This window comes from Haliaeetus albicilla, chromosome 14, assembly GCF_947461875.1.
Source record: "Haliaeetus albicilla chromosome 14, bHalAlb1.1, whole genome shotgun sequence".
NCBI classification, from domain to species: Eukaryota; Metazoa; Chordata; class Aves; order Accipitriformes; family Accipitridae; genus Haliaeetus; species Haliaeetus albicilla.
The window spans coordinates 21,958,354-21,983,106 of NC_091496.1; the positions used below are offsets into that span (position 1 = coordinate 21,958,354).

The window sequence follows — 24,753 nt, forward strand, 5'->3', positions numbered from 1 at the left end:
ACAAATTGTGCAACCCTTCTCTTGGATTTCTATCTGCTATGTAAAAGTGCCTCACAGGACAGATCCACATTGCATATCAGCAGTTGGCCATGTCTGATATGCAAAAATCAGTATGAATGCCCTTATAAGCATCTTCATAAGCCTGTAATTTCTCTCCTTTACTTCCTAACCCACTCACAGAAACTATAAATGCCTCCAGCCCCATAAGACACTTCTATCTGCAATCTCCTGTGACATTTCAAGTTACACTCTGCCTCCAGTGTCAGTGTTAGTCTTTCTAAAACAGAACAGTCTCCCTAAAACAGTCTAAGGTCTCTTAGTCAAGTCTAAAACAGAAGAACCCAAGGCTTTAACTTAGAGAATTCACTATGGATCATAATCCCTACATCCTGTTTCTCATCTGAGAAACACTTTCATCATTTCATATTTTGAGACACAAAAGTAGTATTAGAAGTAGGAATCGGTTTCAAATATTAAAAAACAAAGTTATAGACTCCAAACTCAGTAGTTTTGATTTTTTTTAAATTTTTATATTCCTTTCTCTTGTTAAAGAGTCTTTGTTCCACCTTTTTCATTCTTTATCTTTCCTCTCCCCAGTTTAATGTCCCTAAAACTTTCAAAGAAAGGAATAGACATGAAAAATACATCTGCTTTGGCCTGTCTGTGCAAATGTTAATCAGAAAGTAAAAAGCAATGTTTTGTATGTGTTTCCTTACTAGTACACCACAACATGGTCAGTGCTAAGGCTACATGTTTTCAAGGGGAATATAGAATATTAAAAAATCAGAACAGTGTATTCTTTTTGCAGTGCAGAAACTGTGAAATTCCCAAACATGCAAGTAGTACAACCACTTCCCTTGAGAAATGGAAATTAGCATGAACATGTGATGAAGTATACTTCCATAAAAGACAGCCAATTTATCTGTTTTGGTAAGATCTGTTTCAATATTCCACTATTATTATCTAATGTAGGAATTTTATGAGGGGAGTAAAAAAGCAACTGTTAAGATTCACTTACACTGCAGTGAGGTGCAATGTAGCTACCTCCAGTTTTACACGTGACTGTTTGAATACCATCCTAAGTTTAACCACAGTTTTGGAGAGAATTAGGTAAGCCATTTATTTCTCTGATGAGTACATGCAAGTGAATTAAAAAATCTGCAAAGTGAAGTCACTACCAAAAATGTAGTTCTGCCCTTTACCTGCCCTAACAGTGTTATTTCCTCCTCTCCTTGCACCAGTACTACTACCAACATGCCCATCGAGCCTCCCGATCCAGCTGTGAACTAACTTTTTTTTCTTTTGTGCTATAATTCTTTTTCAGTTAGATCAGCAGTTTGATTCAACTAACCAGAGAGTGCCAAAAGCCAATGCCAATACAAAGGTGGAGGTGAAAATATGGAGTCAAGGATGGACAGGAGGGTCCTAGCATCCCTTTGGGCAGCATCATGACCTGAGTATTCAAACTAAACTCATGATACAGCAGGTTAGCCACCGACAGACACTGGGTGCTTCCTGTGTCCATACGCACCGAATGTTAGCTTTGATACCCTCTCATACAAGACAGTGTGCAACGGACACACCTTTTGACAAACTGACAAGCAAGGTAGCAGATTTTAAAGCCACAAGGGAAATTTCTCAGAGCAGCATTCTGCTTGCAAGTAAACTGCTGTAAAACCCCCTCTGCTTTTGGAAGCCGAGCTCTTTCCTGTAGAACAATCATGGGATGCTGAGTGTCCCAGCCCCAGCACTGAAAATGGAGAGTCAAATTCACAAGTATAAGCCTGTATTTTGAGCACTGGAAAATGAGAGGGTTTCCTCTACTTGCAAATTCTTTCTCCAAGAAGGGGGGATAATCAAAGCAGCTCTTTAGCAGTAGAACTTACACTACTATCACGGTTCCTATCTATTCTTTACCCATCAAAACTTCAGTAAAACCCTGATATGTAAGACAAAGGCTTTTACAACTCTTTTTTTAGTCATCTCCTACAATCTAATTCTTCCATGACTGTCTTTTTTTCATTCTGTAAGTGACATTTACTGCAATTCTTCATAAACCCCTGAGAATTGGATTCCTTGCTCCTGGAATCGAATGAAGTATGTGCACAGCCTGTCAGCAGGTCACATGTATCCTGCCAACCTACATCTAATAGATTTTTCACTTTTCATCAGTGGATTTCAAGACAGTATGTAGTCTGCCAAATTTACTAAAAAGCTTGCTACAGTATCGCACTTTCAAAATGTGCAATCTGTCAAAGCCAGAGCTCAAAATGTCTGCTACGATGAGAGTCTGAAAAATCTGCTACGGTGTTGGCATTCATTCAGAAAATAATGAGTATATCAACAGAGAAGGAGGGAAAAGGAAAAAAGTTGTGGGGGAGGGGGAAGAAGTGGAGAGGAAAGATTACTCCTAAATGTAATTTGCTAGAATCTGAAGAAAGTACAGGAATTCTTTATGCAAGTGTAATCCAGTTTCATACAAATTCCTCCAGGATGACAGCATGTTAATAGATAAATAGTCTGAGTGCTACATTTAATAACACTGATGAAAAGATAATTTATCATAGATTTGACCACAACTGTACACAGCAAACCTTAATATTGATTCAAACACTGAATACATTTAGCAAACAGTAGAAGACAGCAAAATTGCTTGCACTGCTATTGAATATTATGAGATGCTATATAGGGAGAGTATTGTAAGAGATAGGTGGAGAGAGTAGGGATGCTTAATTTATTAACTGAAATATGAAGGAAACTGAAGCAATTTCTGAAGACTTGGAAGTAAAGGCAAACTTCAGTTTTAAAATAGACACCACCACTAGCAACAAAATATCCAAGGACTGTGAAATGCAATTCTAAGAACTTTCCTTTCCTGTTTTCCTTCATCCTGTCTTTTAGAAAATAGATGTTTACATTCAAAGAACATAAAAAGAGGCAAAAAGAGGGGGGGGGGAAACATTTAGAAAAGAAGAGAATATTTGCATATTAAAAACAAGTTCTTGTGTACCTACTTGAACAGCTGACAACACAGGTAAGTTTTCCTGAACATGATGCTAAGCTAGTGAAAGGACCGCAGTAGAATTTTGAATTCAAAGCACTGCAGAAGAGCTGCTTTACTCCATGTGATGTACCTCTGAAAACAGGAGGTTACAGAAAGTTCCTTGAATATAGGAAGCAAATGCATCCTTAACACCATAGCATTAACATGTCTGAATCCAACCACTTCTAGAAGCAAGCAAGGAAATTAATAGTAAGAATACTGACCAACAACAAACAAACAAACAAACAAGCCACACACACCCACAAACCCAAACAAACAAACAAATAAAAAAACAACAACAAAAATACCCCCAATTTGGAGAAAGCTTGTGCAGCTTGCTGCAATCAAGAAGGCTACCAAGCTGATTGAAACCAACCAAGCAGGCTTACAATGGGCAGGAGACAACTCAAATAAACAGGGCTTGTGAACTAATTTGCATTGCCAGTTTGAATTTTCTCTATTAAAAAGTTAAGTATTCATTTTCTATTCTAATAAAATATGGATTTGTTGTTTATTTTAAGTGCCTTAGGTCTTATTTGGGAGTCTCACTGAAAATCTCACTGAGGTTATATCAAACCAACTCCTGAAAGAGATCTTTACTGAGTTCATTATTATATTGGAATTGCTCTTAATTTAGACAATAAAAGTACTTCAGTACCTTTTTTCATGCAAAAGGAGAAAAAAATTATTGAATCTTTGAGATTATGTTTTTATGTTTAGTTGTCATGTTCCTAAAAGCACTACAAAGTTTCCCAGGTGACTTTGGCAATGGAAGCCAAATTCTTTGGTTGCCTTTAAGCAACAAAACTCAGAAGTGGCTTACCATTTCATAAAAAACACTAAGAAGATTATGGTTTTTAATACCTAATATTTTGAAGCATCTTTAATTAGTCCCTCTTTCTTTTCCCCTCCTGCTTCCATACAAATATCCTGGACAGGGGGTTCATATCCATAACTTTTGTTTGCATAAGCAAACCACGTTGAGGAAGAGTCCAGTAGAGTTACTGAAGTTGAATGAGTGCTTCATAATTTAGCACTATGGCCACAAACTGAGATTCTATTCTATAGGCTTCAGAATAGTGATTTCTTCCCAAATATAAGTATAGTAACTTAAAGCAGATAAATTGCAAAGTTTGTCCTGCAATCTGTTAAACAAATGCAGCCAGAACACATTAAAAAAATATGTAATTTTAATGTAGTCAGCATCATGGAACAACTCACAGCCAGGTCTCTTGAAGCTCCTGCAATCACTATTATTTTCTAATAGAGATGGTCTACAAGGTCCATCTTCACCATCTTTCTCCTGCAAAGAAGTTAGGAAGTGCGTGGGCTTCAGGTTTTTTACATACATCACAGTTTTGTATTGGCAAACTTAGAAATCACATTTAAATGTTTACAGGTTCTACCGTGTGGGATCTTCAGAAGGCATCTTCGAATTTTGTTAAACTGTGCCTTCAGCATAAGTATTACAAAATTGTTTCAGTATGTGGAGAGAAATCACACGTCAGCTTAACAAGATTTAGAATTTCATTTCTCCTTCTCTGTAGAAGACCATCAAAACCAGCAGCCTTGATGATCAATCTGTGCCCGGCTTCCAGGTTTATGTTTTATGTTACAGTTCTTTAAGTGATTGCCTCCCGCAGCACAATGTAGACTCTGGGTTGCAATTAAGATGCCATCATCTCAAATGTTCTTCTTTCAAGTGTCAAAAAGGTACAACAGTTCACTAATGAGTCAAAGCTGCAAAGACTCAAGCACCTATTGTGTGTGAAGAATGTCAGCAGTTTTTGTTGACTTCATTAAGTAGGAGTGTTCAAAAGGCTGCAGATTTAGGCTCAGCAGCTGGAACTTTAAAGCATATGTCTACCTAACTGTTTTAAGTTTGACCAGAATGCAGCTTTCAAAGGGAATCTCCTAATAATCCCCATTTAGAAATCAAATTCCATTTGATTCACAGTACAGAGCAGTATCAGTGTCTGAACTCTTGCTTCCACATAAAATGTTTTGCCTGAAATGTTTTTTGAGATCTCATAAGCTTCCAAACTGATGTGAACAACTGTGCTCCATCACAGCCTTTCCCACTCTTAAATGGTTTGTTCTCACTTGATTTTCTCTACTTGTCTAAAAAGGGACTTCTCAATACGCTACAGGATGGCCAACATGTACGTAGATGTTCTTTGCAGGACAACCTCTCTGTTTTTTCTTTAAAACTCTAAAAAATAAGGTGCAATTTGAGAATCAGCTCTTATTTTGGAGTGTGAATGATAGAAAAAAAAAACCACAATAGAAAAACAAGCCATAAAATTAAAACAATCAAAAACTAAGAACAGACTTAGGGCATGTTCTTTGGAAGACAAAGCCCACACCAAGCCTCAAGGAATTCTGGGCTTGCCAGAGGACTGCAGACTGGATCAGCTCCTTTCCTTTATCCCAGAAGAATCCCATCTAAATTAGCTTTTGATGATGTATAACATTAGGGGAGAAAAATACACATTAGTATTATAAAATCATCTCTGTAAAGTGATCTTTTTCCACCAGCTAACTAACCTACTTTTAGTAAAAGTATTTGGTTGCATACCCTAGAAGGAGAGAAATGGAGCTGAGCTGGCACAGTTCTATAATAAGGACTTAACAGAAGTGGGATTGCATCTGTGTCCCGATCTGGAAGGGACAGAAGCGCTTATGTTTCTTTGCAGTGGAATCCTGCAGGAAAGTTAAGTAGCAGAGAGAGAACCCAATAGAGAAGTGATAATACTACATAGGTTACAACCTATGCAATGCCCAAAGATACACGTACATACCATGGAGATTATTAACACTCTCCAATTTTAGGCACCTGATTTAACCACCTACTTTCACTTACAGCCAACAGAAAGAGAAAGATATCTTTTTCCAAGGCGAAAAAAAGAGATTCCTTGATCTAAACTGCCCCTGGAGCTGACTCCTTCTTGCTCACTTCCTGCACTGACTATACAATGGAAGTGCAGAGAACAGCCAGCTACCTTAAGTACTGAGAAATCTGCTGATGTAAATATCCGCCAGTTTGCCTTTCCCAACCTCATAGATACTGAGGATTTCAAACACAAGGGGTCTGTTTTATATACTGTCTAAAGTAATCATTCCTCTGCTGCTTTGTCAGGTAAGTCAGCCCTATGAAGTTTTACAGAACTGACAGTTGTTTTGAAAGTTAGGATCATCCCAAAAATAAGGAGACTGAAGGCTTTTAGGAATGCTATTTTATTTCTCCTTTCTTTTTCTAAAAGACAGACTGTACACAGTTTCTTGAGGTAAACCACTTTTAAATAAAAAAAGGGGTTGAACTCTTTGGTTGCAACAGCCTCAGCCACAGACTGCACATAGTTATAAGAGAATGGTACTTACAGTAGAATGATTAATTCAGAACTTGATTGAGATAACTTGACTGTTTTGTAAGTGCCTACAGACAAGCTGATCTTCCTCATGTTTTCTGAGGATTCAAAGGAAATATTTACAGACAGTGATTACAAAAAGTGATACGGTGAAATTACTGAAAGATTGAAATATTTGTGGAAGTTCTTTTGCAATACTGTATTTATCTATTAGACCAAAACAAATTCTTCTTAGCTGAATCGGCTTCATACATTATGAAAAGTAGAAAGGTTGAACATGCTGCTCATCATAAGACCACTGGTGCACTTCATCAAGTTATCTATATCGGACAAACGATCATCCTGTTGCTTCAGCCCAAGCTGTGCAGTAGGCAGTGATGGGATAAGTATGACTACAGAAAAAGCCCACTCCTAATTAACTGCACCTCATTCTCTGAAAAAAATCATTTTAGCTAAACATTTCATTTTTTCGAAGCAGGAGAATTTCACAGAAGCATCAAGAATGAAGACGGGGAGATACACCAAAACAGACTGCAGCAGATCCACCTCAGTTCCTTGGACTGCCCAAGTGAGGAGCCAAGACTTTATCAAGCTGAAGACCCAGCCCGCACACCACAAACACACACACACACACATTATATGATGTACTTAATGTGATAGTATGCATCAATCTCAAGTGAGAACTGCATTATTATTAAATACATGCAATAGATATTGCACTAGTTTATTTGCCTACATTTCCCAAGTGCAAGTACCCTGAAATCATCTTTGAAACCCAACTTCTGAAATCCGTAAAGAAAGCGAAAAGAGTGTTTTCCCTGACTGATGCCTATGAACAGTCTTTGAAGTGAAATTTTATTTTTCAGTATAAATGTTTTGTCAACTGCTTCCTTTCTCACTTACACACAGTCATGAAGTTCATCACGTATTGCCCCATATTGAAACATACGAGTCTCACAAGCCACCTGGCCTGTATATTCCCCTTATCTACTCACAGTTCATTTCATTTATTATGCTCTCTATTGACACAAGCTTCCGTGCAGTGGTTCCATCAGGCACCCTTGCGTCCCCGCTCACATCCAGGGCTCAGCGCCAGCAGTCACAGCAAACAACCCCTCGCAGCCAGCGACCAGGCGGCAGCCCCCGGCCGCGCTTCCCTGGGGCTAACCCCGCGGGGTGGGAAGCGGCACCTCTCCCCAGCCCCCAACAAACGCTAGAAGCAACAACCTCCTTCCCAACCGACCAGCCTCACTTCTAGCACTACCAGCCGCATTTACAATATTTTCCCTTCAGGGGACTTTTAGCATTAGATGTGCCAGGAATTTCATTAAAACGCAACAATGACTTAACAGCTCAAGTCTCCGGCAGTGTTCCCTGGGAAAAACTGGCAGGATCGATTCCGAGCTGCTCTTCCCATTACACAACGCCACAGTGCTTCCTACACACACCACTGAGTTATGAGGATGCTTTGAACATGCATTACTCTTCCCACTCGAACGAGATGTCGGGTTTAATGTCTGCTAATAACACAGAAGTATTTTGGTGATTCAGAGTGTGGCGGCTGACTCACAACTCACTTTGCGCTATTGAATTCAATGCAAATTGCCAGAGAGGACAAAAGCCTTGCAAATGTGAGCTTCGATTTGGAAGAAGAGGTTTGCTTCTGGAAAATGTTTAAGCTAGGAAAAAGCCTACTTGATTTTTTCTTTTTTTTAATGAATATGTTGTTAATAAACATTCCGATTATCAAGGCGCCACGAAGGCTGGTGGGTCCCTCAGGGTCAGGCACGGGGAGCGGTGAGGGCTCCCCCAGAGATCCAGCTGGGCAGGGCCTGGCGGCCAGGGCCTGTCCCACTCCAGGAGCAGGGAAGCCGGGGGCAGCCCCAGGCATCAGGCACCGCCCTGGGGATGGGGCCGGGGCCAGGCCGAGGCCGGGCTGGAAGGTGGGTCCGCAGGTGGGCCCGGCTTGGCGAGGCCCATGTCCGGGCAGGGCAGGGCTGTGGGGAGCTGGAGAGCGGCCCTGCTGGGGCATCGCTGGGGCATCGCTGGGGCAGGGGCTGACGGCCCCGGGGGGATGACGTGGGGTCCTGGGCCATGGACAGGGTGGGGGGAGCCCCAGGGGGCTAAAATGGAGCCCTGGGCCCCGGGCAGGGCAGTGCATGTGTATAACTGCTCACAGGAGGGAAAAAGGAAGAATCGGCCCTTCAAGGCTACACAGCAACTCAAACTCCTTTAAGGAAGTTTACCCCAAAATTGCTGCCGGCCCCACGTATCTGGCTGCCCAGAGTCTCCATTGTATAAATATCAGATAAGAGCAACTATGGACTTTTGGAATACAGGACTGCAACACACAGGACATTGAAATTGGAAGCACTGTGCAAGAACCTGAATTTTGCATACAAAAGCAACATACCCAGTGATCTGGAGTGATATTATATGCCCACACATAACTGATTCAACAGACCTGGGTTTTAAATGGACATAAATCTTCCACACAGTGTTCACATTTGCTCTCCCAGAGTGCCTCAGAAACCATGCATCTTCTGCCCCTGCCCCACAAAAAAAGGAAAAAAAGTGACACGCTGATGGAGAACTGAGCTTTTTTTTTTCTGCTTTTAAACCAGATAGTAAGTGGTTCAGAGCAAGAATTTTGTAGATTGGAATAGTATTTCATTATTGCCTAATCCAAAGATATTCATCAGAAACCCTTCATCTTACAGGTTAAACTTGTAATGAATGTAAGCTTTCCTTGTTTCACTGAGGTTTTTGCTTCTACCTTCCCACCTCCAGTGCAGTTACTGTCTCACATAGCTTAAAATGGGAAACAAGAGGTTGTTTTCTGCTCCCCAACACTAGTTTCTTCCCAAGCCCCACATCTGCCTTCGGGTCCCCCAGAATGCTCCCTCTTCTTCCCATAGCAGTGCTTGCGTTGGTTGAGGATGGGGCTACCCCATGCACCTCCGCTAGCCCTGGGGCAGGTGTGCTTGACACTACCATTCCTCAGGCCTTTCTGCTTCTTCTTCCTGGGGAGATCTGTAGGTTCCCGAGAGTTCTCCTTTCTCACTTTTCAGATCAGCAGCTTTAAGAAAGGGGAAACAAGAAAGAAGGAAGTAACAGCAGCTTAATTTCAGCTTATTCTTTTCATGAGAATAGGGGAGCTGATTTTCCCCAGGTTCTGGACCCTTTTTGTTCACTTCACCATTCTCCTCAGAGAAACAAGCAAATTCCTGTATTTTGTTAAGGGGTTGGAGCCAGCAGAAGCTCCCTCCTGACTCAGCTGTTTTCCTCCTAGTGGCAGGGAAGTGCAGAAAGCAGTCAGTTCTTGTGACTTTTCAGTCCTCTGGAATAACAGTAGTACCCAGCCCATCAAAGCTTCATTTGCAAGAGCATTACCCATCTATGTAATGTTCCACGAGCTTTCAGAAACATTTCCCAAGTCTTCTAGGAGTACAGACTTGAACCCTCAGGATTTAAAAAAAAAGGGGGGCTAGGGGGTTTGAATGACAGTACATCAGCCACATTGTACCTTACACATCTGTAGCAAGAGTGTCACTGTTTCAAATTTCTAAAAATATTGAAGGGAGTTTCCTAATATTAGCTTTTTTCTAATACACTAGAAAGCCTGCTGTGATGGAAGACAACGTTTCCTCAGCTAAGACACATGTTTTGTGGTCTCCCAGCTCTGAGTTCTTATTGTCTGTCCTTGACAAACCCCATGCGATGACAGGAAAATTGAACTCTGCCACCAATTAATGTTCAGAATAGATGAGCATATGCCCTGGTAAATATTATTAATATGAAGAAAATCTTAAAAATAATTAAATGCACTCAAAGGGAAAGCATAAATATCAATCCAGACATTTAGAGCTTGAAAGTTTGCCTACATAAAAATCATGACACTAATTTTAAGAAAAATCGAGTGGTTTGTTTTAGGACAGGTCAATTTAGAATTAAAATACTTTTCCTTCTCTTAAAACTTAGTGAACAATGTGACATAAATTATAATATGTTCTTTAATTGTCTTTCCCTAAAATAGAATGGTAGGAGAGAGGAAGACATTAACATCTATATAAAATGTGAACCATTAACTGTAAACTAAGAAACAGATTTAAAAATGCACAAACAATAGGAAACAGAGACTACTTACTGTTAAGTTGGATACAGTACATGATTCACAGAAGTGAATGTAGAGCTAAGAGAAAAAAAAGTTCCAATTTCTGTTCACCCAGTTCGAAAAATGGGGCGTAATATTCACATTTAGGATCCACATTTCTCTCTTTCTCCCTTAGTAAAATCCAAAAACTTGATCCTATTTTACCATAGATCACAACTATCCAAAGCCAATACATGTGAAGAGGAAGAAAAGATTCTGAAATTCCTTCTTCTCTAGCAATGTCTTTGAAACAGGTCTGGTTTTACTCCATTTTTTACTGCAGAATTTCTTAGCCAAGAACTATCTCTATGTCAATTATGCAGACCTTTCATAGGCTTAATCAGGTATTTTAAGCTAGCAAGGGGTATCCCAATTTAACATTTATTCTCCAAAGTTCTGCCATCTCTGCAGAAAACATGTTTCAAAACAGTGACAATGTCACATTGCCATCCACAGTTCCTACTGTTCATAACGGCAGCAAATCTTTGGCCAAATACATCTCCAAGTGTTTTCAGTTAACCAGGACTGTACATCCCAACAACATGTACATTCACAGCAATAATATGAACAAAATGCAGATATTTTTGCTTTAGAATTATTTCTACTGCTTAAATGTAAAAAGTTCCATTATAGATATAAGTAGTCAGACACAGCATCTATTTATCAAATAATTTTCTCTCTTTACTCAACAACAAAAAACAGTCACCCTCTTTAGTCAATACATCATCTCTAGTCTAAAAACTTCCAACAAATACAAATATTTCTGAGAAACAGGCACACAGATTCTCTTTTAGCAACATTTGTTTAAACCAGAATGGAATCTGTGCAGATGAAACCTACAGTTCATCTTAAAGTATTTGGACAAACTATTGCCAAGATTTTCCACATAATTGTCTCATTTATTTTAATTCATTCTCCTAAGCTCAACACGTGTGAAATAACCCATAATCTTACATTCCTAGTGACCACTGGAATAACTTCATAAAATGTCATCAATATAAAGCATAGGGAATAAAATACTAAGCACATATCAATGCTGTATTAAAGGAGAAGGGAAAAGTGCACTTTCAAACATTTCTGCTTTGCCATTCTAGCCTACCAGCCATTTAGCCTATAAATCAGCGGATTTACTCTTTTATAGACTCTATTCTTTCCTTCAAAAATGGACTGATCCATCATTATTATTATCAAAACCACTATGTTCATTGGCTATGAGTGTCTTTCTGCAGGGACACATCAACTTTAAAAAAAAAGCCAGGTAAGCAGACCATTAAAATCCCAAAATCAGATATAAAAGTGTAACACTAAATTTAGTTGAATCAGTGTTGGGTTTGATTTTTGGCTGTTCCTTAATTTAATACACAATCACAGTTGTATTTACTATTATTCTGAAAATATCTGATGCACTCATACAAACCAATAGACCTTGGAATCTAGGAAGTGCATACCTTTGTGTTCATGCTTTAAATTTTCCTTGAAGGTGATTTGCAAGACCTATAGCTCATACAAATAAAATTAAAAAAAAAAACAACCCACAACCGAAAAATCCTGAAGGTAATTTGTATATCAGGTGGACTTCATTGATCAATATCATCTCTTTCAATTATGCAAATACTGCATGCTTAAATCTATTGTGTAAGATACTCAGCTATTGCAGGTGGGAAGTTAAGCATTTCTAAAGGAAAACAGTTTTGCTACTACTACTTGTTTTAGAACTTTTTTTAGGAATCAGCTCTGATTTTGACAACATTAGATGCACAGCAGCTGGAGCAGCAGGCAATCCAGGCCCTTTAAACACAATACCTACAAACACACAGGTGATTTATAGAGGTGTCCACATTAATATTTTCAATTCCTAAGTTCATGAAAGGAGATTTTGACTGCGATCAAAGGTTTGACTCAATTTGAATGATTACTTCCTCATTAAATGTTAAATATATTAAGTAGCCACTATGCCAAAAGACCCCTTTCAACAATTACACCTTTCTTTTACTAAGAGCTGATATATAGGCAAAAGCTTCAGTTTGAAATAGGCACGACACTAATAATTGAGAAGATACACAGGCAAAGGGAGATACATAAGAGCTGAAAATTAGCCTTTTGCAGGAAAATAAGAGAAGGTTTGTGGAACTAAAAGGAAATGTATGCAGCACCCATACATTCAAGCAGATGGCAGCTATTTATTAGTGACCCACAGGACTGTGGTTTCAACATTGAACTTGCATCTGATTTATCCTTAAAAGCATCTACAGTAACACTAATTCCTCTGTGCAATGAAGCAGACTTCTCTGCTGTGATAAGAAGGATGCCACTGTATCCTTCTCTCTCTGTAAATACCTTGTGTATACAGCAGTTCAGATGACCCAGGGTTTCAGTATGAGATTTACAATAGGAAGTTAGGCCACAGGAGCCCCAGCATACTCTAATATTGTTATGGAACACAAAGGCTGTGGACAGCAAGCTGTAACATAAGGCAGCTGGAGTGAGACTGTGCATTTAAAAGCATATTCTTACGCAAACCTATTCCCTTGACATTTCAGAACAGAAGAAGATGTATACATTCATTCTGACTTCTTGACTGATGAGAGCTTTTCAGGACAGAAAATTCTTGCTCTGTATGAAGCTTTGTATAACAGAGTTGTGCTGGTCAGATAATTCAGAGCAAATGGAATAAGCTTGCTTAGAGGGATTGCTCTGTGTAGAGTTCACTCATTGAGGAAAACCAAAAGCTAAACCATGAGTCAGCCTCAAAGGATGCTGAAAAATAAGAGGCTCCTGCAGGCTGGTTTTGCATTTTTATCCTCTAAACAAAGCTTTTTCTAAAGGGGGTGGTATGATTTCTCAGACTTTTTGGTGGCACAAGAAAAGATGAAATAACAGTAAGCTGGAAAAACAGTTGAGTTTCCCAAGGCACTGAAAAAATCATGTAATTTTTGGCATTTACAGAGATGAGCTAACTTGTTTAAAAACACATATATTAAGGTTGCTTTGCAGATGACCAGTTCTCAATTCCTTTGTGTAACCATGCCAATGACATTCTCAGCTACTTGGATTAAAGCCTCTGAAAACTAACTCATTGAAAGACAGATTGTGCCATGTTCTGAACCAGTGCTTCAGGTTTCCAAGCCTTTTACATGTCTTTTCAAGTTTCTAGCATAGCTGTTAGGTTCCTAGCAGTCATTGAGCACAGGTCTGGAAACTAAAATGACCTAGTGAGGATCAGGAAACCTTCCTAAACGCAAACGACAATGTGTGGGAAAAGGGAATAGAGAAAAGAATGGGGGGAAATAGGCATCACAGCATTCAATTCTCCCCATACTGCAAAAGAAAATGTGATTGCCTGGATTCCAGCACCTCCAGAAGTTATGAATGAGACATACATGGCATCAGCTATGGTTAAAAGCTCCATTTTATCCTTCATAGACTGACAAATGTTACAAAATGGGATGTGCTCTTATATTAAATGTAAGAAGCAACAAGTTACTGACTGAGGTACTGGAAACAGTCGAAGCTCTAGGTGGCAACGACAGGGCAAGTGCAGGAACAAAATTGTGAACAGAACATTCAGTATTTCCACTGTTCTCCTTACACTGGAAGATGGGAGATTTTTGATCCTTCCTCTTGAGAGTTGTAACACAGTTGGGCTAATGCAATTTCTAGGACAAAGAAATGATAAAATTAGACAAAAGCTAAATACAAACAAAAGATACAGATGGTTCAAAATTTCTTCACAATCTCCTCTGTAACAGATCAGGGAAATATAGCAGCAGAAACAGACTATTTTTCTGGGGACAATATCAGTGAGATCAGTCCTTGGACCATTTACTCAAATCCTGAGAAGTGCTGAAATAAAAAAAACCCTAATGTGCATTGAGCAGATTGCAGAGAATTTGGCTACTGGCAACAAGATAAAAAATTTAAACAAATACAATTAAAAAGAAGACAGAAATCAGGCTTACTGTTACTGCCAGTAAGATCACTTACTGTTTTTTCTGAATTGTTCATTGACAATGCAGAAGTTAAACTCCCTCCTGAGCATGTATGCTCCATTGCCTCAATGGAGCATTCCCAAATCGCTGCACAGAGCTACTTGCTCAAGTCCCACTAGCCAGATTAGGAACAACATTCAGACTCCTCTGCTTATAAGGATGGGGCATACACTTTTTAAACGCGCACTGAATGCTGTTGCTCCTTCCCCATGACCACCTCACCGTTTCATCTTTCTTTGCTCCTGGGATATTCCAAGTTCCACAGCCAATCCTTCTGCCTTGCTGAAGGTGCTGTTACTGTTCAGGTAGACAGAAAACTCTCTTTGACTTCAATGATTGCAGTTCACTGTACACTGAATTGTTTTAGTTGCTGTAAAACACAAATGGTGAGTTCTTATTCACTCTAAATGTGATAGAGAAGAACTAGTCATCAATGCTTCACATGTCGAAGCTACATACTTTCAACAAAGCTGGCTGAGGATGGCAATGTCACAGGAAAAATTGATTGCACGGTTGTGTTTCCCTGGCAATTTAAAGATACAAGTGAATCCACTTGTTACTTTCAACACTCCTCAAAATTCTACCAACTGTGCAAACAATATGTCTAATGGCACTAGACTAGCAGAGCCTGCTTGAAATTAGGTATGTGCTCTGAATAAGAATATCATTGGAAAGCCTGTAACAAAAACTCCCCTGAAACTACAACATGACATGAAGCATGATACATCCCCTGCTATCTGCAGTGGAATCAGAGCACCTGTGAACCCAGATCCACAACAGCATCAGCTCCAAGGAACCTGAACCCAGTTCATGTTTTGCAAGAAGTCATAACCTGTGAGCTAAATCAAAACCGAATCTCCAAAAGCACTCATTCTGGCCTTATGATATACTATTACATGAGAGGTAATAGTTCATGTAATTAGAGTTTGTATGCATAGACTGAGACGCCAGGCTGTAGAGCAACATTTACTTTGAGCAGGCTTGTGACTTGGATTACATTTCTCTGTGGAAAAGAAGCATTACACATTAGTGCACGTGGAAGATTTAGGGCATAAATAGAGCACCCATTTACTCCGATAAAACTCAGGTGGGGACACCTTATTCCCCAGGGAAAGGAAATAGTTGACTACTGGTAAGGGTAAATCTCAGACCAGATATATATCTTGCAGCACTACAGAAAAATATGGAAGAGAAATAATGAGGAAAATATCTACATTAGTGAGTAGAAAATGGTAATAAATGGGATCACACCTCTCCCAAAATTAGAAGGATCTTCCTCTGGCACAACATGCATGCTGTATGAAACTGCATAGACAACCCAACTTTCCTGGAATCTGCATCATTCACATAAGCAAACAGAAAAGAGCAAGTCAGTTACCCATACAAATGGGGCATGCCATTGCAACAGCCTAAGGGTTAAAATTCTGTTCCTTTCTATATTGGAGAAGAAGCAATGCTCACCTGAAGCTCCGCATCTCAAAGAGTTTCTAATGAGATGGCACATGCTGCCAACTGTGGTCAGAAATCCATTTTAATCCTCATGGTTTGACAAATATTGTAGAGTGAGCTGTGGTCTTACCATACCCCAAGTAGGAAAACTGGATTCAAGGCATTTCTCAGATGCTTTGCTTTCTCTAAAGATTGTCCTCAGAACCAAGCCTGAGACTACAATAAAGCAAGTAGCACACCCCAACACCGCTGTTGAAACAGCTGTTCCATAAAGAATGGAATTCATGATCTGTAAGTCCAGAAGAATAGACCAAGGAGGACCCTAACAGTGCAGACCCATTGTTCACCTGCTCTAAAAACCTGAGGTTCTGCCAATCCTTCCCAGCATAGCTGCTTTTGCATGGAACAATTACTGGGTAAAACTGTAGTATCAGCAGCAGGGGCTATGATCTATTGGCTGTGCTCTTTGGAAAGGAATAGCTTAATCACCTTTGAGCATCAGTGGGAAAGCAACCTAATCACAAGCCATGAGAAACCGTCCTGATAAACCCAGAGAACAACTGCAGCACTGGAAATGGAAAATAAGGTCCTGTAACCTCATGGCAGACATGCTAAGCAAGGCATGTTTCCTGGACCAGTAACACAGATCTCCCAGTGAAAGAAAAGACTGAGAAAATCAACTATATCATCACCCCCTCTCTGCTGGGAGGCTCCAGATCATTTGACAAAAGTCTCAAAGTCACAATTAAAGTCATTCTGGGTTAGGCCAATCACAAAAAGCCAATGCCAGGGAATGTTACACTCTGCTACCAGGTGACTATTGATCTCTAGATGCAGTGAAAGCTGTGACTTATTTAAAGAGAATCCATGGAGATTTAAGAACCCCAGAAGCACAGACAGAAGTTTCAAAACTGAGAAAACTCTGACATGCTTATACCTAGTCAGAGAGCCAAGAAAGCCAGGATTCGTGTTGTGCTACATATGCAGCTAGGTGCTGTCATTGGAGTGCAAATTTGGAAGAATGTAGGTCCCCAGTTTTTCATAAAAGAATCTGAGTTCCCTACAAAGAGGTGTCTCTGAGAAAGCACACTCTTGAATCTGGCAATAAACCCATCTTCTCAAAGTAAAACACAAACCATGAGGTTTTATCCATAGTTTAAAATACCACATAGTTCCAAGGATGTGCACCTGAAAGAAATGAAAACAACTATGATCATCCACGGTGAAAAGCTTTAGTAGGTTAATTATAGTCTCCCTCTTTCCAGCGAGGAATATATTTGATGATATTTGGGCTGAATTTTGAAATACTTATCATGCTTCTCCAAATATGACATTAACATTTGCTCATGCTGTGCATTGGATCTCTGTTTGAAAGAGAGAGGCAAGAAATATTTATCAGAGTGAATTCATAATACGGACATGTTGTTCCAAAACCTGCAAGGAGAACAAAGATATTATTCTGAAACTAAATGCACTACCTTAATCAGTAAGCCACTTGAAACTAAGTCTAAGAATAACTGTACTTTCAGCCATCTCCTGCCTTTTCAGTTGTTTAAAAACAAGTAAGTATTATCTTTTATGATGTCTGCAGTTTTAAACTAAAATTGAATTTTAAATATTTAAACAACAGCTAAATAACATTAATATGAGCTGATGTGGAGGAACGTTCGCATTTGGGAACTGCCATCATTGTGTCAATAATAGTTTAAAACACTGGAGAACTTGTCTTGTAAGACATAAATCTTTAATCAACCTATGAACCGTTCGTTATACATTAATTCATATTGAAAATGGCATTCCCATGTCAGAACCACAAAAAACCAGGCCTACCACAACATGGAAACCATCTGCACATAATCCAAGTTACTATTGTTTAGCAATAGCTTGATAAGCTAGAGGTCCACTTAAATGTGTATAAGAGCCATTTCTTTTCATCACATCCTAGTTCTGTCAGACTGACTTTATGACATGAAAAAAATGTAACAAGATTATGCAGCACAGCTGGACAGCTCTTCCAGGCTTTCAACCAAAACGCTGTGCAAAATTTATTGTCAAACACACCTGTCCATTCCATTTGCTTATATGTCGGTGCACAATCAGTCCCTACAAAGCTCCTACTTTGTAGAGCACCTTGAGACACAAAGCTGGTTTAGACAGCCAGGTTTTATTTCACATGAAGTTGATAAGATGATAAAAGTAAAAGCATCTTTCCTTTAAGGAGGTTTGTAGCTATTAAAGCAGTGAACAAAGACAGTACTTGGTCTGAATTTGCTCAAGATCACATACTGGGAGATAAAGAACTGCAAGTCACATTCATGTGCAAATGCCCACATTAGTCTTTGTAGTTATGAGCATTACTCCTGCTTTCTTTTTTCTCCATTATAATTACTTATCATTCAAAATAGTAAGTATTCCTGCCAATTTTACTTGATCTCCCATCAGTCTCTGATGTTGAGGTGCTGCTGATATGCCTGCAGGACCTGTTAAGGCTGAGTGAGATTACTTTAAAACAGCTCATTCACTCCTGTTTGGTTGCTACCAGAAGGCTGCGATGGACACTTGTGTCTGTTCCCTAAAGGCTTTTGTGAGTTTAGTCTTATATCTTTCACAATGAGGCTTTACATCTTTCACTCTAGTTCTCTCACAGGTGAACATCCTTGAAGGAACCATCAAGGAAAGTATTTAGGCTTTTGTACTTGCAATACAAGAGGAGGCAGGAAGGAAGGAAGAGCAGGAAATAAATAATAAGCACCTCCTCCCCATATCACACACATTAATAGTGCAGTGTTAGAGTATTTGAAAGATACAGGATATTTGGAGTTAAGATTATTTGGAGAATACAGGACCCCTCCACTTCCTAAGGGCAGTTAAACTCTTGTCTCCCACCTCCCAGGGAGAGTTTGAACCACTCCAGGGTATACTTGAGTGTGTTCTTAATTTCTCCTATTAGAGTAGGTCCACTCTATATGAAATATCCATCAGGGTAAAGAAAGAAAAAACAGGCAAGACAATGAATTTCCTATCCTTTCTCCACCAAAAAGTGTAGTATTCTATGCAATACTGAACATTATTAAGAAGAGCACTTGAGAGAAATCCACTCTGGAGTAAGAAATACAACAGTGGTTAATGAACTCTGTTGTGAGATATGGGTTCAAATCCCCTTGAACTGCAAGAGAATTGAATCTGGGTTTCTCACATCTTCAAAAAATTCCAGTCCAGGAAAGAGTAATTTTTCTGTCTGGCTGTTTAGCGAATAATGTTTGTCACTTTGTCATGCTTTTACCACAAATTTGTAAAAATACAGTTGTCAAAGCTTGTCTTTTTCTTTTGGACACAATGTTTTGGGGAGTTTATGATTAAATTTGCTGATAGTTTTGACAACTGAAATAAAACCCCAAAATATTTTTCCTGGTTTCATTTATAGTTTAAAAAAGAGAGCACACAAGGATTAGATATCTCAAGTTTTCCTTCTAGTAAAATATGTATGAAGGCAAGGACACTGAACACGTGCATTACAAAAGACTCTCACCCTGACTACGTCCCCAGCTCCCCTTGCAACTGTTTCTTACTTTGCTGCCTCACAGTTTGGGACCCATTTTGCCAGCCATCTTTGCCAGGAAGACTTAATGACACACTCCAGCACCCACATGTGTATCTATCCTGGCCCCAATCTACTTCACTTCAATGCCAGAGCTAAAGGAGTAATTTTCCAGCCCATCACAGCACTGGAGTGCAGGAGATGCAGGCGTTAGGGCTCATTCCTGCTCCCCAGCTCACAGTTCTGCTATAGGACTGAGGCAGAAGCAGCCTTGGAGTGACTTCAAATGCAGCAAGCAGGCTTCAGAGATCCCATAATTTCACCTTCTGTAAATAGAGCCTGCCCTACCTACTACCCCCAATCTAAACAGACTTCACAAGAAACAACTGGGTGCTGTGCAATATGCACCACTGGAGAGCAGATGCAGGAAGGAAAACTTCCAGAATATATTTTATTAATGTGTGAAGATTTCCTCTATCATCAATCAAACTGTTACATTCTGCAACTTGTTTTTGCTTTGCAGAGTGCTCCCTGCAAGGCACCAAAGAGAAGGCTCTTCATGGTGGGTTGAAATTCAACCTTAGTATGATGGGAGACAACAGTATTTGTCATCACGATGATCCAGATAAAATGCAGATTACTTTCCAGAATTCCTTTGCCCTCCCTGGCTAGGGGTGGGCTGGGCAGGGAAGGGTCTCACACCCAGATCCCACCACCGTGTATTGATATATTGGCCAGCTGGCAAGGGGTATATAATAACTGGCTAGGTACTGCTGCCTCTCAGCTCAGGGAAAATCAATGAAACGGCTTCAGAAAAGCTTCTGCCCTCTTACAGCTCCTCCTGCTATCTCAGCAGTGCAGGGACCATTCCCACAGACTCACTGAATGTACTGCAGCCAAGAGATGCAAGGATGTAGACTATTTCTTTATCAGCTATTTAGGGCCAGAGTGAAGACAGGCACTGAACTGAGAATAAAAAAAATCTCATTTTTTTTATGCTTGTCTCTCCCATCTGCTGACAACCAGTGTTGAGGAGGAAACCACTAGATCTAAATATTTTGCAACTTTGGTCGTATTCTTACCTTTTTGTATGTGTAGTTTTCTAGGATTATTAACAAACACAGTGAAAAGCTCCATTGTTTAACTCCGTATTAAGCACCCATATCAGACCTCAGAAGGGTTGCTTTACATGTTTTTAAGTGTACATCACTAGCTAGTTGACTGCCAGCCATCTTTTTGTTCTGTTTAGAGGTCAGAGGTATCTGCAGCTTTTGTACTCCCAAATGCAAGATTATGTCTCAAATCTATTTTCTCATCTTACATTTCTTTTGTTCAGAACAGTGAAAAATAGACTGCAATAAGGTTTAGTACTTACCATGAATACTACATACATTATGTGAATGAAACAGGTCTAGCCTGGATCTGTAACTTCCATAATTTTTTTTAATTGTTCTTGTCTTTACCAAGTCCCCAGAACAACATAAGTTGATTTCATATCATTCGAATGACTACCAGTATTACATGCTTAATATAAACGAACAACGTCTGAGGAAAAAAATAAGACCAGATGAACATAAACACCAGAGGATGATTCATTCTTGGTGTAATTTCTGTGTCAATGGAAAATACACCAGGTATAAATTTGGCCCCGTGACGCAGAACTTCCAGGAAACATGAAGCTATTGTAACTAGAGACCTCTACTGACGTATGAATTGAAAAGCAAAATAGAAATGAGGCAAATTCAGCATGGGCATAAAAGGAGAGAAGCCAGGTCTACTAATTACCCAACTGAAAGAAAATAAAAGCCTGGATCAAAATAACCTAATGTACAGAAAGTAAAGGATGAAAACATGAGGCAAGAACAACAGAATGATGACAGATTTGAGAAGCAACACATAGTAAATAGGATGACTAAAATGGAAAGTGTTTTCCATGACATTCATCACAGAAGACAAATTTTTGACTTCTGAGAAACTCAGTTCAGAGACTGTTCAACGAACTACATCTTTCAATAAACATCCTTTATGCCTATTAATAACCAAAGTAATACAGCTTTTGCTAACACCATGGTCATACATAAAATTGTGAAGACATGGCTTTTGATCTGATGAAATTAGGGTAAAGGTGATCCGTTCCTACGTAATTGGTACTGTCATTTTCATAACTTCACACGGGCACAAGTACCAGTTTGTCTCAGGAGATGTCCCACACTTTCAATTTAAACTCTTATTAGTGTAAAATATAGGTAGTAGAGTAGGGTGCTGAAGAGCAAAGGTCAATATGCATTTTATTACAAATAAACCCATCTTATTGGCACAATTTTTTCCTAAATTTGATAAGAGAGTGTCAGAATCATCATTAACCCTACTGTCCTAATCTTCTGCCGTGGAGGAGCTATAGGAACATGTCACACCTCCCTCCTTCACTGTCTGCCCTCCCTGCCTGGGTTTGCTGCCTATGGAGGATGGGAGAGGGGGGGCCACCTGCATCTTAGTCCAGGGTAGAGTTAGACACAGTCAAGACATGCACTTGGTGCCCAGGACTGCCTGTACCAATTATCCATTAATGTGCACAGATTCTCCTGTGAAGAGAAGATAATTCAGGTCAGAGAACAGTGGTGAAATTTTGCTTGAGTTATTTTTAAGAAACCAGCATATTTTATTATCTAAGGTTGTTCCTAACAATATCTAAGGTTGTTCCTAAACCGGTTAACTTATTAGTGGTGTTGCCAACTGTATTATAAACCGTTATGTTCCATGCAAGCTGTGACAAGTCAAACTGTAGATTCTTTTTTCTGATAGTTTATTAAAGGCAAGAAATGGTATCATTAAAAACTCAGGTTGACAAGTTCTCCAAGAGCAGTGAGGAGAGGTTTAGGCTCACTTCCAGTCATGTATTTCTCCTCCTAGGAATTAACAATCAAAAAGGGATGGGAGAGTGAAGAAGGAAGATAAATCCAGATCTTCAAATGGCCTCTCTCATCCTCATGACAAGGTAATTAAGTTATGGGCTGAGAATTTACCCTTGTTAAAACATGAACCTGTCCTTCCTGGTGGAAGCTGAGCGCATACAAATGATCTCACCAAGCTGTACCCCTAAAAAACTACACCACGTAATCATGAGCATAGCCACTGTGTAAACTTATATAAGCACAAATTAAATTTCCACAGACAGACAATACTGAAGATACAACCTAGATGCAATCTGATTTCTCCATGTTCTCCAGGATGGGACTAAGTCTTATCATCCTTGATAAGTGAGCTTTTTTCAGTTGTGTTATTTAAAATAGTGTAATCAGAGGGAAGTAGCACTTTGTGATAGCCCTGTATCAGACTAATATTTACTAGATTGCAGATCTGGAATCTGAAATCATTAACAGCCTATTCATGACTATCTTTTGGCCTGTTAAAAACTACTCCAAACAGACATATTTGAGGAATATTTTGGCAATTATGAACCCATGTCTTTCAAAGTACTAAAATTGCAGTTGCTGTGAGTTACTACATAGAGTTGAATTCTCAAATAACAGACTTTCTAAAAGATAAAGAAAACAAACAGACATGTACAGAAAATCCTTACTGAAATTTTTATCATGGAAGTATTTCCATCTAAAACAATAAATAGTGTTCTTGCTTGGCTTTATTGTCATGAATTATCTATCTGTTATGATTGTCTGAACTACAAAAGAGATTTCAGTGTTTAACAAGTAATGTTTATCTCTTGATTTTCCATTATCACATTAATATTACCTAATTTCTAAAATACTAATAAATAAGGAAAAGAAGATACTATTCTTCTCAGTCAATCCAAAATAGGACATTTTTGCCCAACAGAAAAACAAATATGTGGTATTAACTTGGTTGATTTGTTCTCTGTCTTACATTTTGCAAGGAAGACTTGAGGTGTAACAGGCAGGGATTTAGTAAAAGCCATTTTCCAAATAAATAAAAGTGAATTATTTCCCTGTGGCAACCACCCTGAAGAATATCACACAAAGAATCCTACATAGTTTGATGCTTCGTTTTACATGATAAATGATGACCATCTGTCCAGGCAAGGATCAGTAGTACGGTTTCTCTTACAAAGTAAAGCAAGGTCAGAAGTTTATGCATCCATCTTTATGTGTCTGAGATGGCAAATAGCACCCTCAATGTATTACAAGTGCATCAGTTTGCATCCCTGACCCAAAGTGAAAAATTTGGTGCAGATGATGCTATTTACTACTTGAACAACATGAGCCAATTTCTGTAACAGTGACTTGATCCTGAAATCTACCTTCATGTAGCCTCTCAACATTGCCAATGGGGTACTTGTAAAAATATGAACTATTAACTTCTGCAGCAAAGAATTTAAGAAGTATTGCCCTTCTGAAGACTTCTATCGTGGATATGACTAACTAACCAACAAAAAAATGATCCTTTCTATTTAATAATCCCTAAAAACAGCAGCTGGCAAACAGGGGAACTGGACAGGAAAAGAGTCGTGTGGTTGGGTGAGAGACATAAAGTGACAACTTTAGGACTAGAAGGAGTTAGAGTACTAGTACAGGCACCTGTTTTTCATTCAGAAGGGGGACAGAGATAGGAAAGGAATTTCCCATCAGCCTCCCTGATCTTTCTTCCCTTGTCTGGTTTCCCATGATCTAAGGAGAGAGTAGGAGAGGAGGGTTAGAAGAAAAAGGTAAGCAGAACAGAAAGGGGAAAACACATTGCTAATTTCTTCCCCTGCTCCTTCTTATCCGTGACAGGCAATACCACAGGAACAGTAACAAAACAACAGCAGGTACAAAGGACCAAAGCAGGCTAGAAGGACCAAGAGGGAGGTGTCATGGGGATACAAGGGATCACCAGATAGATCCCTTATTATTGCTTGGCCCTGAGAAACTCCTTAGCAACCCAGTCCACATACAAACATAGACTTTACCACTATTAAAATGTTTGGACGTGTCTCTGACACTGCTAAATATTCAAGGTAAAACCTACTCTATCCCTTTGTAACAATTTTATATAGATCATTCCGCATTTGAGTCCTGGCTTCCAAATTCCCAATACAGGACAATATCACTAATGTCCCTACTTCTGCTTACTCCAGGAAATTCTCCTACTGCAGGAAAACTTCTCTGACTGGCCATTCTAATTTTCCCTCCTTTTTTTTTTTTTTTTATTTGTATACGTAACTGGGAATATTTTTCCAACAGTGAATTAACTTGCAG

At 39.3% G+C, this 24,753-nt stretch overlaps 1 long non-coding RNA gene across 1 annotated transcript in view; it reads right to left on the reverse strand.

The window, feature by feature from the left end:
- The window catches only part of LOC138688971 (uncharacterized), a 55,642-nt gene that overhangs the window by 23,284 nt on the left and 7,605 nt on the right, over window positions 1-24,753 (reverse strand). The window contains exons 3-8 of the long non-coding RNA XR_011327771.1: window positions 15,805-15,887; window positions 15,524-15,556; window positions 14,776-14,923; window positions 14,154-14,220; window positions 9,401-9,490; window positions 8,876-8,960 (exon numbers count right to left, since the gene is read on the reverse strand). This is a non-coding gene — a long non-coding RNA (uncharacterized lncRNA). The remainder of the gene's footprint in view (window positions 1-8,875; window positions 8,961-9,400; window positions 9,491-14,153; window positions 14,221-14,775; window positions 14,924-15,523; window positions 15,557-15,804; window positions 15,888-24,753) is intronic.